The sequence below is a fragment of the Eriocheir sinensis genome, chromosome 27 (assembly GCF_024679095.1).
Source record: "Eriocheir sinensis breed Jianghai 21 chromosome 27, ASM2467909v1, whole genome shotgun sequence".
NCBI lineage: Eukaryota > Metazoa > Arthropoda > Malacostraca > Decapoda > Varunidae > Eriocheir > Eriocheir sinensis.
Window position 1 is genome coordinate 19,471,767 of NC_066535.1, and position 11,966 is coordinate 19,483,732.

An 11,966-nucleotide genomic window follows, 5' to 3' on the forward strand; every position below is an offset into this window, starting at 1 on the left:
CTTTCTTCTCTTCCCTCCCTCCTCCTCCTCCTCCTCCTCCTCCTCCCTTCAAACATATTCTCAGTCTTCTGTACCTATATATTTACAAGGTTTTCATTTAATATATCGGCCAGGTATTTTGTTCTTTGTAAATTTATCACCAAGATTTACTTATAAATTACAAGGTTTTCATTAATATATCAACTAGGTATGTTGCTGCTGCCTTAAACATGCTGTAGTATTGCCTCAGCAGAATATCAAGTCCAATGGAGTTATTTCTATGTCTATATACAAAAGATTATTATTATTATTATATCCCAGTAAGGAGGTATAAGTGATGGGATTAGTTTCCCTTACCTCAGCTGACACTCCTGGGTCAAGTGTCGTAGGGTGGGTGAAGCGACGTGCCCCCCTGCGTATGCCATTATTGATTGGTTGATTGAGTGTGCTGGGATTCTTGTGTACTGTTTTGTGATGCCGGTGATAGTTTTTCAAGACCTCTGCATCTGGAACGGAGACTCGTGAAAACCTGTAATCTCTTTGTTTTTTTGGAAATATTTAATTGTAATGGAAACCTGCTTTGTTTAACCCGCTGGTGGTAGCTGCGGGGAACATGTTTCTTAAAGGCCACTCCCTCTAAGCAAGAAAAATGAGAAAAATATCATCACTCATGCAAACCATTTCACAATATACATCAACTTATTTGTGATCAGTTTATGCATCATCTATTTTTGGGGGTTTATATCATGGCAAAAATTTCACCGTTCGCTGGTACCAGGTTAATGATATGTACCTTGGTGTGACCACTTCCTTCCCTCTCCTCAGCTGCTGTGGGAGTGCTGCCCTCCACAGCAAGCAAGGGGCTGCCCTGCCCAGACCACAGCAAGAGGAGGAAGAGCTCTGCATTACTAAGTTAAGTACCTCACTATGACATTCTGAGGTTTGGCCTCATTTTGCCTTCTATTTAAAACTTTTACTTTCTAATGAACCTTAATCTTTTCTCAGCCTGCTTCCTCCTCCTCCTCCTCCTTCAACTTCCTTTACCTCCTTGTGTGAATCTGTCCGTCCCGAGATCCGGCGAGACCATCCCGACGTCGTAACACCCGTTTGGGAGGGGGGACTCATGAAGCTGGGGGCAGCAGCCCTAAGGTGGGGAGGGTTGCGCCGACACCTCCACTCCGTTTCGGCGGAATGTGGCTGGCTAGGTGGCCTGAACCACTGTCTGGGTTGTTTGTCGTTCAGTCGGATTGAGGATCTGCCTCCTTGAGGTGCACATGTCATAGTGGTGGCAGAAGCGAGAGTGAGTGAAGCTGATGTCATCCGACGTCGTAACACCGTTGGGCAGGGCAGGGCTCTCATGTCAAGTCTCCCCGGTGCACATGTCACAGAGGTGCAAACAGCATGGCCTTCTTTCCTATCTTTTCCCCTCCTCCTCCTCCACCCCTCCCCACACACACCTCCTGCTGTTATATCGTCACCCTCATAAAGTAATTGCCTAAGTCATTTTTCAGTGATTTCCATTTTGTTAAGTTGTCTTAGATATTCAGGGTTTGAGTGTTCTAGAATTGCCTTTTATTTCTGCCTAAATCTTAAGCCAAATGAGATGATGACGTTCTCTTCTTGAAAATAGAAAATAACGACTTGGGCGGTTTCTTTACGAAGGTGGCGAGATTATAATAGGTTTTGCACCCTCTATTTAGGGATGTGCACTAATTTTGTCTCTTCTCTTCCTCCTCCTCCCCTGGCTGGCCGGGGAACGGAGGAGGAGCACTAGAACGAGGAGGTGAAGGGAGGCGGAGGAGAGACGACTCGAGCACAGGAGGCAAGAGACAAGCAGAGACGCAGGACCAGAAAGGTGAGCTCTATCTCTTTATCCTGGATTGTTACCATTCCTATTTAATTTACTTGTGACACTTTTAACCCGGCCACTGCGATTGGCATCGATTTGGCCTGCACTGGTAGCCTGGTAACACTCCCAGGTCTCTCTCTGGCTCTGTGGTGGATAGTGGAGTGTTTCCCATGTGGTATTGGTGTGCTGGATATCCCTTCACTGGTAGCCTGGTAACATACACTCCCAGGTCTCTCTCTGGCTCTGTGGTGGATAGTGGAGTGTTTCCCATGTGGTATTGGTGTGCTGGATATCCCTTCACTGGTAGCCTGGTAACATACACTCCCAGGTCTCTCTCTGGCTCTGTGGTGGATAGTGGAGTGTTTCCCATGTGGTATTGGTGTGCTGGATATCCCTTCACTGGTAGCCTGGTAACATACACTCCCAGGTCTCTCTCTGGCTCTGTGGTGGATAGTGGAGTGTTTCCCATGTGGTATTGGTGTGCTGGATATCCCCTCCCAAGGTGCAGGACTTTACATTTTTCCTCATTGAATTGTAGAAGCCACTTTTTGTTCCATTCCTGTAGCTTGGTGATGTCTTCTTGTAGGAAATTCATGGTCAAGGGTCCTTCTCTATTGCTGTTTTGTATGGAGGGGTTCATGGAAAGCTTTGGGACATAGGCTAAAGCTGCACATGGCCTCAGTGCTCATCTCTGTCACTTTGGCCAAGTAACCCAACACCACACTGTAGCAAGAATTCAACCGCCAGATGCCACCAAAAACAGAACTTCGCCTTGGTTTGGTTGCCTCTAACACTACCTCAGATATACACAGAGTTGTTAGCTGCTCCATATTCTCCTTCTTCTTTGTTTATAGTCCTTCCAGTCTTGATGGCGGACTTGCCTTGATGCTCCTCCATTTTGCTGGGTCCAATGCTAATCCTTCCTCTTTCTAACACTTCCAGGTCTTGTGTCACTGTTCCTCTCCATGTTATCCTTGGGTCTTCTAACTGTCCTCCCTCTAGGTACCTCAGTATCCTCCACCATCCTCAGCACTCCGCCCTCTCCTCTCTTCATGTGTTCGAATCATTGCCAGCTTCTCTGGGTCATTTTCTTAAATATTTTGGCGCCCAAGCTCACATTTTTAAGGCTTTTATAGGAGTTTCAGGCATTCCCAGCGGTGGTGTAACCCTGTAGCATCAGGTTGATGTTTATTAACGGTCACTCAAGTGAGAAAAATGAGAAAAAATCACCCCTCACACAAACCATTTCATAATATATATCAAAGCATTTGTGATCAGTTTATGTATCCTCTATTTGGGGGGGTAAATAGCATGGCACAAAGTTGGCCTGTTGCTGCTACCGGGTTAATGATATGGACCTTGGTGTGACCACTTCCTTCCTCTCCTCAGCTGCTGTGGAGTGCTGCCCTCCACAGCAAGCAAGGGGCTGCCCTGCCCAGACCACAGCAAGAGGAGGAAGAGCTCTGCATTACTAAGTTAAGTACCTCACTATGACATTCTGAGGGTTTGGCTTCATTTTTGCCTTCTATTAAAAACTTTTTACTTTCTAACGAACCTTAATCTTTTCTCAGCCTGCCTCCTCCTCCTCCTCCTCCTTCAACTTCCTTTACCTCCTTGTGTGAATCTGTCCGTCCCGAGATCCGGCGAGACCATCCCGACGTCGTAACACCCGTTTGGGAGTGGGGGGACTCATGAAGCTGGGGGCGGCAGCCCTAAGGTGGGGGGTTGCGACACCTCCACTCCGTTTCGGCGGAATGTGGCTGGCTAGGGTGGCCTGAACCACTGTCTGGGTTGTTTGTCGTTCAGTCGGATTGAGGATCTGCCTCCCTTGAGGTGCACATGTCATAGTGATGGCAGAAGCGAGTGTGAGTGAAGCTGATGTCATCCCGACGTCGTAACACCGTTGGGCGGGGCGGGGCTCTCATGTCAAGTCTCCCCGCGGTGCACATGTCACAGAGGTGCAAATAGCATGGCCTTCTTTCCTATCTTTTCCCCCTCCTCCTCCTCCACCCCCTCCCCCACACACACCTCCTGCTGTTATATCGTCACCCTCATAAAGTAATTGCCTAAGTCATTTTTCAGTGATTTCCATTTTTGTTAAGTTGTCTTAGATATTCAGGGTTTGAGTGTTCTAGAATTGCCTTTTTATTTCTGCCTAAATCTTAAGCCAAATGAGATGATGACGTTCTCTTCTTGAAAAATAGAAAATAACGACTTGGGCGGTTTCTTTACGAAGGTGGCGAGATTGTAATAGGTTTTGCACCCTCTATTTAGGGATGTGCACTAATTTTCGTCTCTTCTCTTCCCCTCCTCCTCCCCTGGCTGGCCGGGGAACGGAGGAGGAGCACTAGGACGAGGAGGTGAAGGGAGGCGCAGGGAGAGACGACTCAAGCACGAGGAGGCAAGAGACAAGAAGCAGAGACGCAGGAACGGAAAGGTGAGCTCTATCTCTTTATCCTGGATTTTTACCATTCATATTTAATTTACTTGTGACACTTTTAACCCGGCCACTGCGATTGGCATGGATTTGGCCTTCACTGATAGCCTGGTAACATGCACTCCCAGGTCTCTCTCTGGCTCTGTGGCGGATAGTGGAGTGTTTCCCATGTGGTATTGGTGTGCTGGATATCCCTTCACTGGTAGCCTGGTAACATACACTCCCAGGTCTTTCTCTGGCTCTGTGGTGGATAGTGAAGTGTTTCCCATGTGGTATTGGTGTGCTGGATATCCCTTCACTGGTAGCCTGGTAACATACACTCCCAGGTCTCTCTCTGGCTCTGTGGTGGATAGTGGAGTGTTTCCCATGTGGTATTGGTGTGCTGGATATCCCTTCACTGGTAGCCTGGTAACATACACTCCCAGGTCTTTCTCTGGCTCTGTGGTGGATAGTGGAGTGTTTCCCATGTGGTATTGGTGTGCTGGATATCCCTTCACTGGTAGCCTGGTAACATACACTCCCAGGTCTTTCTCTGGCTCTGTGGTGGATAGTGGAGTGTTTCCCATGTGGTATTGGTGTGCTGGATATCCCTTCACTGGTAGCCTGGTAACATACACTCCCAGGTCTTTCTCTGGCTCTGTGGTGGATAGTGGAGTGTTTCCCATGTGGTATTGGTGTGCTGGATATCCCTTCACTGGTAGCCCGGTAACATACACTCCCAGGCTCGTCGCTGCTACTCGGTGAAGCCACAAATTTATCCCGTCGCTGCTACTGGGTTAATGATCCTGTGGTAGCTTGACCCTTCTTCTGTGCCATGAACCTAATAAAACACTCATTAGAACATCGCTGATCTCTTTTTAACATTTGGAAATAGTTAATGAGCGAGGTGGGAGCATCTCTGAACACCAACTTCTGTCTCACTCATCCTGGATAATCACAAACTCATGTAGACTCAGAAAATGTAACCTTCATTAGACTAACAACAGAGTTTCTTCCAGGCAGCCAGATGGTCGATGCTGTGAAGAGGAGGAAGATGACTGCAGGAGGCGGTGTGTGTGTGTCGGGGAAGGAGATGACAGCCCACCCTCACACACAGCTGGTTAAGGTACCGACTGATTTCTTTCGTTGCAATCAAAACTTTTTCATATGGATTATTATGGGTAGAGGTCTCATTGTGCTGTTGGACTTGAATTCATTTAGTGTGAAGTCTTCTGCAAGTGTAAACCTTTCTAATTACAGACATATTTTAACCCGGTAGCAGTGACGGGCCAAATTTGCGGCTTTACTGTGTAGCAGCGACGTACCAAATTTGTGGCTTTACCGTGTAGCAGCGACGGGCCAAATTTGTGGCTTTACCGTGTAGCAGCGACGGGCCAAATTTGTGCCATGATTTAAACCCCCCAAAATAGATGATACATAATCTGATCACAAATACTTTGATATATATATTATGAAATGGTTTGTGTGAGGGGTGATTTTTTCTCATTTTTCTCGCTTAGAGGGACCATTAAGAAACATGATCCCCGCTGCTACTGGGTTAAGATTAACATAACATTTTGGCGCCCAAGCTTGCATATATTTGACTAGGCTTTCATGGGACTCCTGTGCCTTTCCACGGGTAGCTTTAAGACCTTGATGGCAGTTTGACCCTTTTCAGTTTGCAGAAAATGTAAACCTTTCTCTGATTAACAAATTTTGGGGCATACTTAAATAAACCATTTCAGCACTTAAGCTCACTTATTTGACAAGGGATTTCTGTGTCTTTCCACGGGTAGCTTTAAGACCTTGGTGGCAGTTTGACCCTTTTCAGTTTGCAGAAAATGTAAACCTTTCTCTGATTAACAAATTTTGGGGCATACTTAAATAAACCATTTCAGCACTTAAGCTCACATATTTGACAAGGGATTTCTGTGTCTTTCCACGGGTAGTTTTAAGACCCTGGTGGCAGTTTGACCCTTTTCAGTTTGCAGAAAATGTAAACCTTTCTCTGATTAACAAATTTTGGGGCATACTTAAATAAACCATTTCAGCACTTAAGCTTACATATTTGACAAGGGATTTCTGTGTCTTTCCACGGGTAGATTTAAGACCCTGGTGGTAGAGGTAGACGACCCTTCTTTTGTACCATGAACGTAGAAAACACATTCACTGGAACTCAGTTGATCTCCTTTTTGGTGTTTTTGAAATAGTTGATGTGGAAGCGACTGACAGTACCATTTTTTCCAGGCCTGCAAGAGAGCCTAGTCAATGAAGAGGAAAAGAAGACAAGAATAAAGAAGACAAGAAGAAAGAAGAGAGGCAAAACAGGAGGAGGGGATTTTTTTTCTGTCTATACCTGAAGTGTGATGAATTTACTAAGGGTATATTTAAGCCTGATATAACGTACTTTAAGGTATATTTAATGGTACAAGTGTGTAGCCTACTTTTGCCTGGAGTTGGAGACGGTAAAATGCTCTCCGACTCCTTTATTGTGGTGCTGTGTGGTTTGTTTACTGTGGTGCGATGTGGGTCATTTACTGTGGTGCGGTGTGGTTCGTTAATTAAGGTCAGGTATGGTTCGTTTATTGTAGTGCGGTATGGTTCGTTTACTGTGGTGCGGTGTGGCTCGTTAATTAAGGTGAGGTGTGGTTCGTTTATTGTGGTGCGGTGTGGTTCGTTAATTAAGGTCAGGTATGGTTCGTTTATTGTAGTGCGGTATGGTTCGTTTACTGTGGTGCGGTGTGGCTCGTTAATTAAGGTGAGGTGTGGTTCATTTATTGTGGTGCGATGTGGCGTTGCGGGCTTTAATTTCCCTACCACTGCACGGTGGAGTCAAATTTTTTTATATCCGACTCCACACCTGTGTTAGAGTGTAAGAGTATTGATGGAATATATTTAAGGTGCTGGGGGATACTGTGGTGCACTTGTCGCGGCAACCCATTCTGCTTCTGCATAACCCGTACTGCTGCATGACGCATAGCAACTCGTGTTTTTTTCTGCTGCCGCAACGACTCGTACTGCTAACGCATAATGACCTGTGCTGCTTCTGCTATTGTAACAACTCTTACTGCAATAACTTACTGCTGCTTCCATTTAAAAACGTATAAACGCATAAACCCGCTGTGTTGCCAACTTGTCAACAACCCAACTAATGAATTTTCTGATCAAAGATCAAAGAGAGGATTAGGCCTTCAGGGGACACCTCTTAAATAAAAACGCGCCTGGGACTTTTACCTCAGAGGTGGTGTGGAAAAAAAGTCCAGTCACGAAAATAAGTATCTTATACTCCATGAAAGTGTCTCAGTCTTATGAGAACACAAAGGTTGAGAGGGCTCAAACATTCTGTTGTTTCCCGCATATGCTCCCATGTTAGCAGTAAGGGCACTAAATTCTGATCTCTGTACAAAACAACCAAATATACATAATAACGAACAGAAAGTTAAATAAAATGTTTGCCTGCATTACCCGTCAGCAGCGTAGACGTAACAAGGGTTGAAAAAATGACTTATTTATTACAGCCGCTGGCCAACGCCTTGACCCCAGAGGCTTTGTGTTTGTCTCCGCGTCCTCCGCACTACACTGCACAGAATCTGGCGAGCCTGGGTTGTGACAGCTATTTCCCAAAGCCTCCAAGGATACCAGTCAGGCTTATGAGTGTTTTTCGTGTTGTTGGGGAAGCTCGCAAATCTACACCTGGAAATACTACTACCAACACAACCCATATGAAAGCCTTTCCTAAAACATAAAACCTCTACCAGTGCCTTACCAGACGGAACCAAAGCTTACCAAATACCCAAAAATCTCTACTATTTGTGGTTGACTCAAGGTATTGAATTTTCACTTATTTTTTTACAATGATGTTAGTGTCCCTTATATGTCTTGTTGGGTCTGTTATTTGTTCTATATATAAGGTATTGAATTTGCACTTATTTTTTATAATGACGTTAGTGTCCCTCATATGTCGTGTCATTGAGGGAGTGTTTGGGTCTATTATTTGTTCTATATATAAGGTATTGAATTTCCACTGATTTTGTATACTTATGTTACTGTCCCTCATATGTTGTGTCATTGAGGGAGTGTTTGGGTCTATCATTTTTGTTTTGATGCCCCTTTCATGGATCTAAATAATGACATCCACCTTAAAATAAATGTATGTGTCTGTGGTCATCCCAAAGCTGAAGGTTGGTATCTACTCCACTGTTTTTCATGTTTTCTCGGACAGTTCATATTATTAGCAAATGTTTTTACCTGTCCGCTGTGATTGGCACGGATTTCGCCTTCACTGGTAACCTGGTAACATGTACTCCCAAATCATTCTTTGTCTCTGTGGTGGATAGTGGAGTGTTTCCCATGTGGTATTGGTGTGCTGGATATCCCTTCACTGGTAGCCTGATAACATATGTACTCCCAGATCATTCTTTGTCTCTGTGGTGGATAGTGGAGTGCTTCCCACGTGGTACTGGTGTGGTGGATATCCCCTCCCAAGGTGCAGGACTATATATTTTTCTAAACTGAATTGTAGCAGCCACTTTTTGCTCCACTCCTGTAGCTTGGTGATGTCTTCTTGTAGGAAATCCACAGTGAAGGGTTTAAGCAAGTGAGATTTTACCCTCCCATGACCAGTGTACAGAAGGGACCCTGTAGTTGTTTGAAGGAATATTACCGGATTGATTAACTAGATGGTACATATTAGATTAGGGCAAAATGTGAGAATGGGGGCAGGAGACTGGCTTCAACTAGAGGGTATAATATAGATTGACCTTGTAGTTGTTTGAAGGAATATTACTGGACTTGGGAGAGAGTGTGGAGGGAGGAGGAGAAATATTGATAATAGACGATAGTGATCCTTTATATGGTGATGAAGGGAATGGTGATAGGTACTGGTGATGATAATGGTGATGTTATAGTGATGGAGGGAGGGATGTGGCAGGTGGTTGGATGAGAGGTGAAGGGGGATGGGGAGTAAGGGGAGGTGAGGGGAAGAGTGAGGGGTGAATGGGGAGAGGAGGAATGGGTAAGCAGGGAGAAGATGAATACATAGGAATACATAAGAACATAAGAACGCAGGAGTCTGCAAGAGGCCGGTAGGCCTGTACGAGCAGCTCCTTTGACCCTAAGCTCCCGTGTATCTAACCCCACCTAATATCGCTGTCCATGAATTTATCTAGTCTATTTTTGAATGTGACAATTGTATTGGCACTCACCACATGACTGCTAAGCCTATTCCACTCATCCACCACCCTGTTAGTAAACCAATTTTTGCCTATGTCCCTGTTGAATCTGAATCTGAATTTATCCAGTTTAAACCCGTTACTTCGTGTCCTACCCGGTTCTCTTACCAACAAAACCTTATGAATGTCTCCCTTATTAAAGCCCTTCATCCATTTATAAACCTCGATCATGTCTCCACGCACCCTTCGCCTTTCTAGAGAATGCAAGTTTAACTGTTTGAGTCTTTCCTCGTATGGCAAGTTTCTCAACCCCTGAATCATCTTAGTCATCCTCCTCTGCACCGATTCTAACATTTTGATATCCATTCTATAGTAGGGTGACCAGAACTGAACCGCACCAGAAGACCTATCAGTCTATGGCGAGGGTGTCTGTTTACTACCGCTACTACTAGAAATCTACGTGGTAGGACAGGACAGAAAAGATGAAGGGGTGGGAGGTGGAGGGGTTGAGGGGCGAGGCTGGGTGGGCTCTTCCGTTTGTGTGGCCCCTCTTGAGTGGCTGTGTGTGTGTGTGTGTGTGTGTGTGTGTGTGTGTGTGTGTGTGTGTGTGTGTGTGTGTGTGTGTGTGTGTGTTTCTATTATCTATTAAATCATTGCATTTTTTTTTCAATCCATCTTATTCTTCCTTTTCTTTTCTTTCTCGTTCTTCTATTTATTTATTTATATTTGGGTCAAGCCTTTGGTCACCTCATTTACTCGATCGTTCATACGGAATTAAAAAGGATTTGATCGGACACACCTGGCCACGAGAGAGAGAGAGAGAGAGAGATTGACAGCCTAGGAAAACACACACACACACACACACCCACACCCACCTACCTTCCCGTTAACTACCTACCTCGATCTCTCCTTCCTTCCCTCCCCCTCCCCCTCTTCCTCCCTTTCCTCCTCTCCTTCCCTCCTTCCTCCCTAACCCCCTCCTCCTCTGAGTAAGCAATATATAACTAACGAGTGATTATGGCATTGGCTAATCTCCTCCCCCCTTCCACGTCACGTGGGTTCAGGGGTTAGATATGAGGCGTTTAAGGGATAAGTTCACCAGCGATCGACGGCAACTTCCTGGAAAAAGTCCTGTTCACTTTATTAGCTTATGTCAATCTTCGGAAATAAAAAAAGAAACAAAAAAGGAAGCCCCGGTAAGTGCTGCCCCCTGTGAGCAAACACGCCTGGTATGCCATTCATTCAGCAGGGGACGAGGTGAGAATTCAAAGACCAAGTCGTGTTTTTTCGCCGTGCATTCAGGCTAATTTCGGGCTATTTCTGGGCGTTCGGGGCGTGGTACATTGCTTTTCCTGTAGCCACAAGGAACGTACAGGTATAGGACGGTACGTGGAGGTGTTTCCATAGCCACAGACAGTATATTAAGCGATAATTCAACGTCTATATTGCCTACTCTCAGCCGCCAAGAAGTCCCTCCCAATGTACCCCGTGAACTCCCGTACGTGTGTTTGGGCGGTGTGTGGGCGTTTTGGGTGTGATACATTAGATTTCTAGCACTAATGAGGAAGCTGTAGGTATAATATTGTACGTGGAAGTCTTCCCATCGCCATAGACAGCTCATAAAAGGGGTAAATCAGCGTATATACAGCCTCCCCTCCCCGCCAGAAGCCCCGCCCAGCGCACCCTGTGAACTCCCGTGTGGCTGAGCTGTGTGTGGGCGTTTGGGCGTGATACATTAGTTTTCCATCACTGTTAAGGAAGCTGTAGGTATAATATTGTACGTGGTGGTCTTCCCATCGCCATAGACAGCTCATAAAAGGGGTAAATCAGCGTAAATACAGCCTCCCGTCCCGCCAGAAGCCCGCCCAGCGCACCCTGTGAACTCCCGTGTCTTTGAGCTGTGTGTGGGCGTTTGGGCGTGATACATTAGTTTTCCATCACTGTTAAGGAAGCTGTAGGTATAATATTGTACGTGGAGGTCTTCTCATCGCCATAGACAGCTCATAAAAGGATAAATCAGCGTATATACAGCCTCCCCTCCCCGCCCAGCGCACCCGTGAACTCCCGTGTGTGTGGGCGTTTGGGCGTGATACATTAGTTTTCCATCACTGTTAAGGAAGCTGTAGGTATAATATTGTACGTGGAGGTCTTCCCATCGCCATAGACAGCTCATAAAGGGTAAATCAGCGTATATACAGCCTCCCCTCCCCGCCCAGCGCACCCGTGAACTCCCGTGTGTGTGGGCGTTTGGGCGTGATACATTAGTTTTCCATCACTGTTAAGGAAGCTGCAGGTATAATATTGTACGTGGAGGTCTTCCCATCGCCATAAACAGCTCATAAAGGGTAAATCAGCGTATATACAGCCTCCCCTCCCCGCCCAGCGCACCCGTGAACTCCCGTGTGTGTGGGCGTTTGGGCGTGATACATTAGTTTTCCATCACTGTTAAGGAAGCTGCAGGTATAATATTGTACGTGGTGGTCTTCCCATCGCCATAGACAGCTCATAAAAGGATAAATCAGCGTATATACAGCCTCCCCTCCCCGCCCAG

The 11,966-nt window shown here is 45.8% G+C and overlaps 1 protein-coding gene and 1 long non-coding RNA gene across 2 annotated transcripts in view; both read left to right on the forward strand.

Moving 5' to 3' along the window:
• LOC127004253 (cleavage stimulation factor subunit 1-like) overlaps nt 1-880 on the forward strand; it is a 42,895-nt gene extending 42,015 nt beyond the window's left edge. Inside the window, exon 9 of the mRNA XM_050871816.1 lies at nt 805-880. The gene's annotated coding sequence lies outside the window, so the exon portion shown is untranslated. The remainder of the gene's footprint in view (nt 1-804) is intronic.
• A 2,682-nt stretch (nt 881-3,562) lies between these two features.
• Nucleotides 3,563-9,189, forward strand: LOC127004254 (uncharacterized). Its single transcript, XR_007757720.1, has 3 exons — nt 3,563-4,265; nt 5,264-5,370; nt 6,492-9,189. It is a non-coding gene; the product is annotated as an uncharacterized LOC127004254 (long non-coding RNA).
• Nucleotides 9,190-11,966: the final 2,777 nt, after the last annotated feature.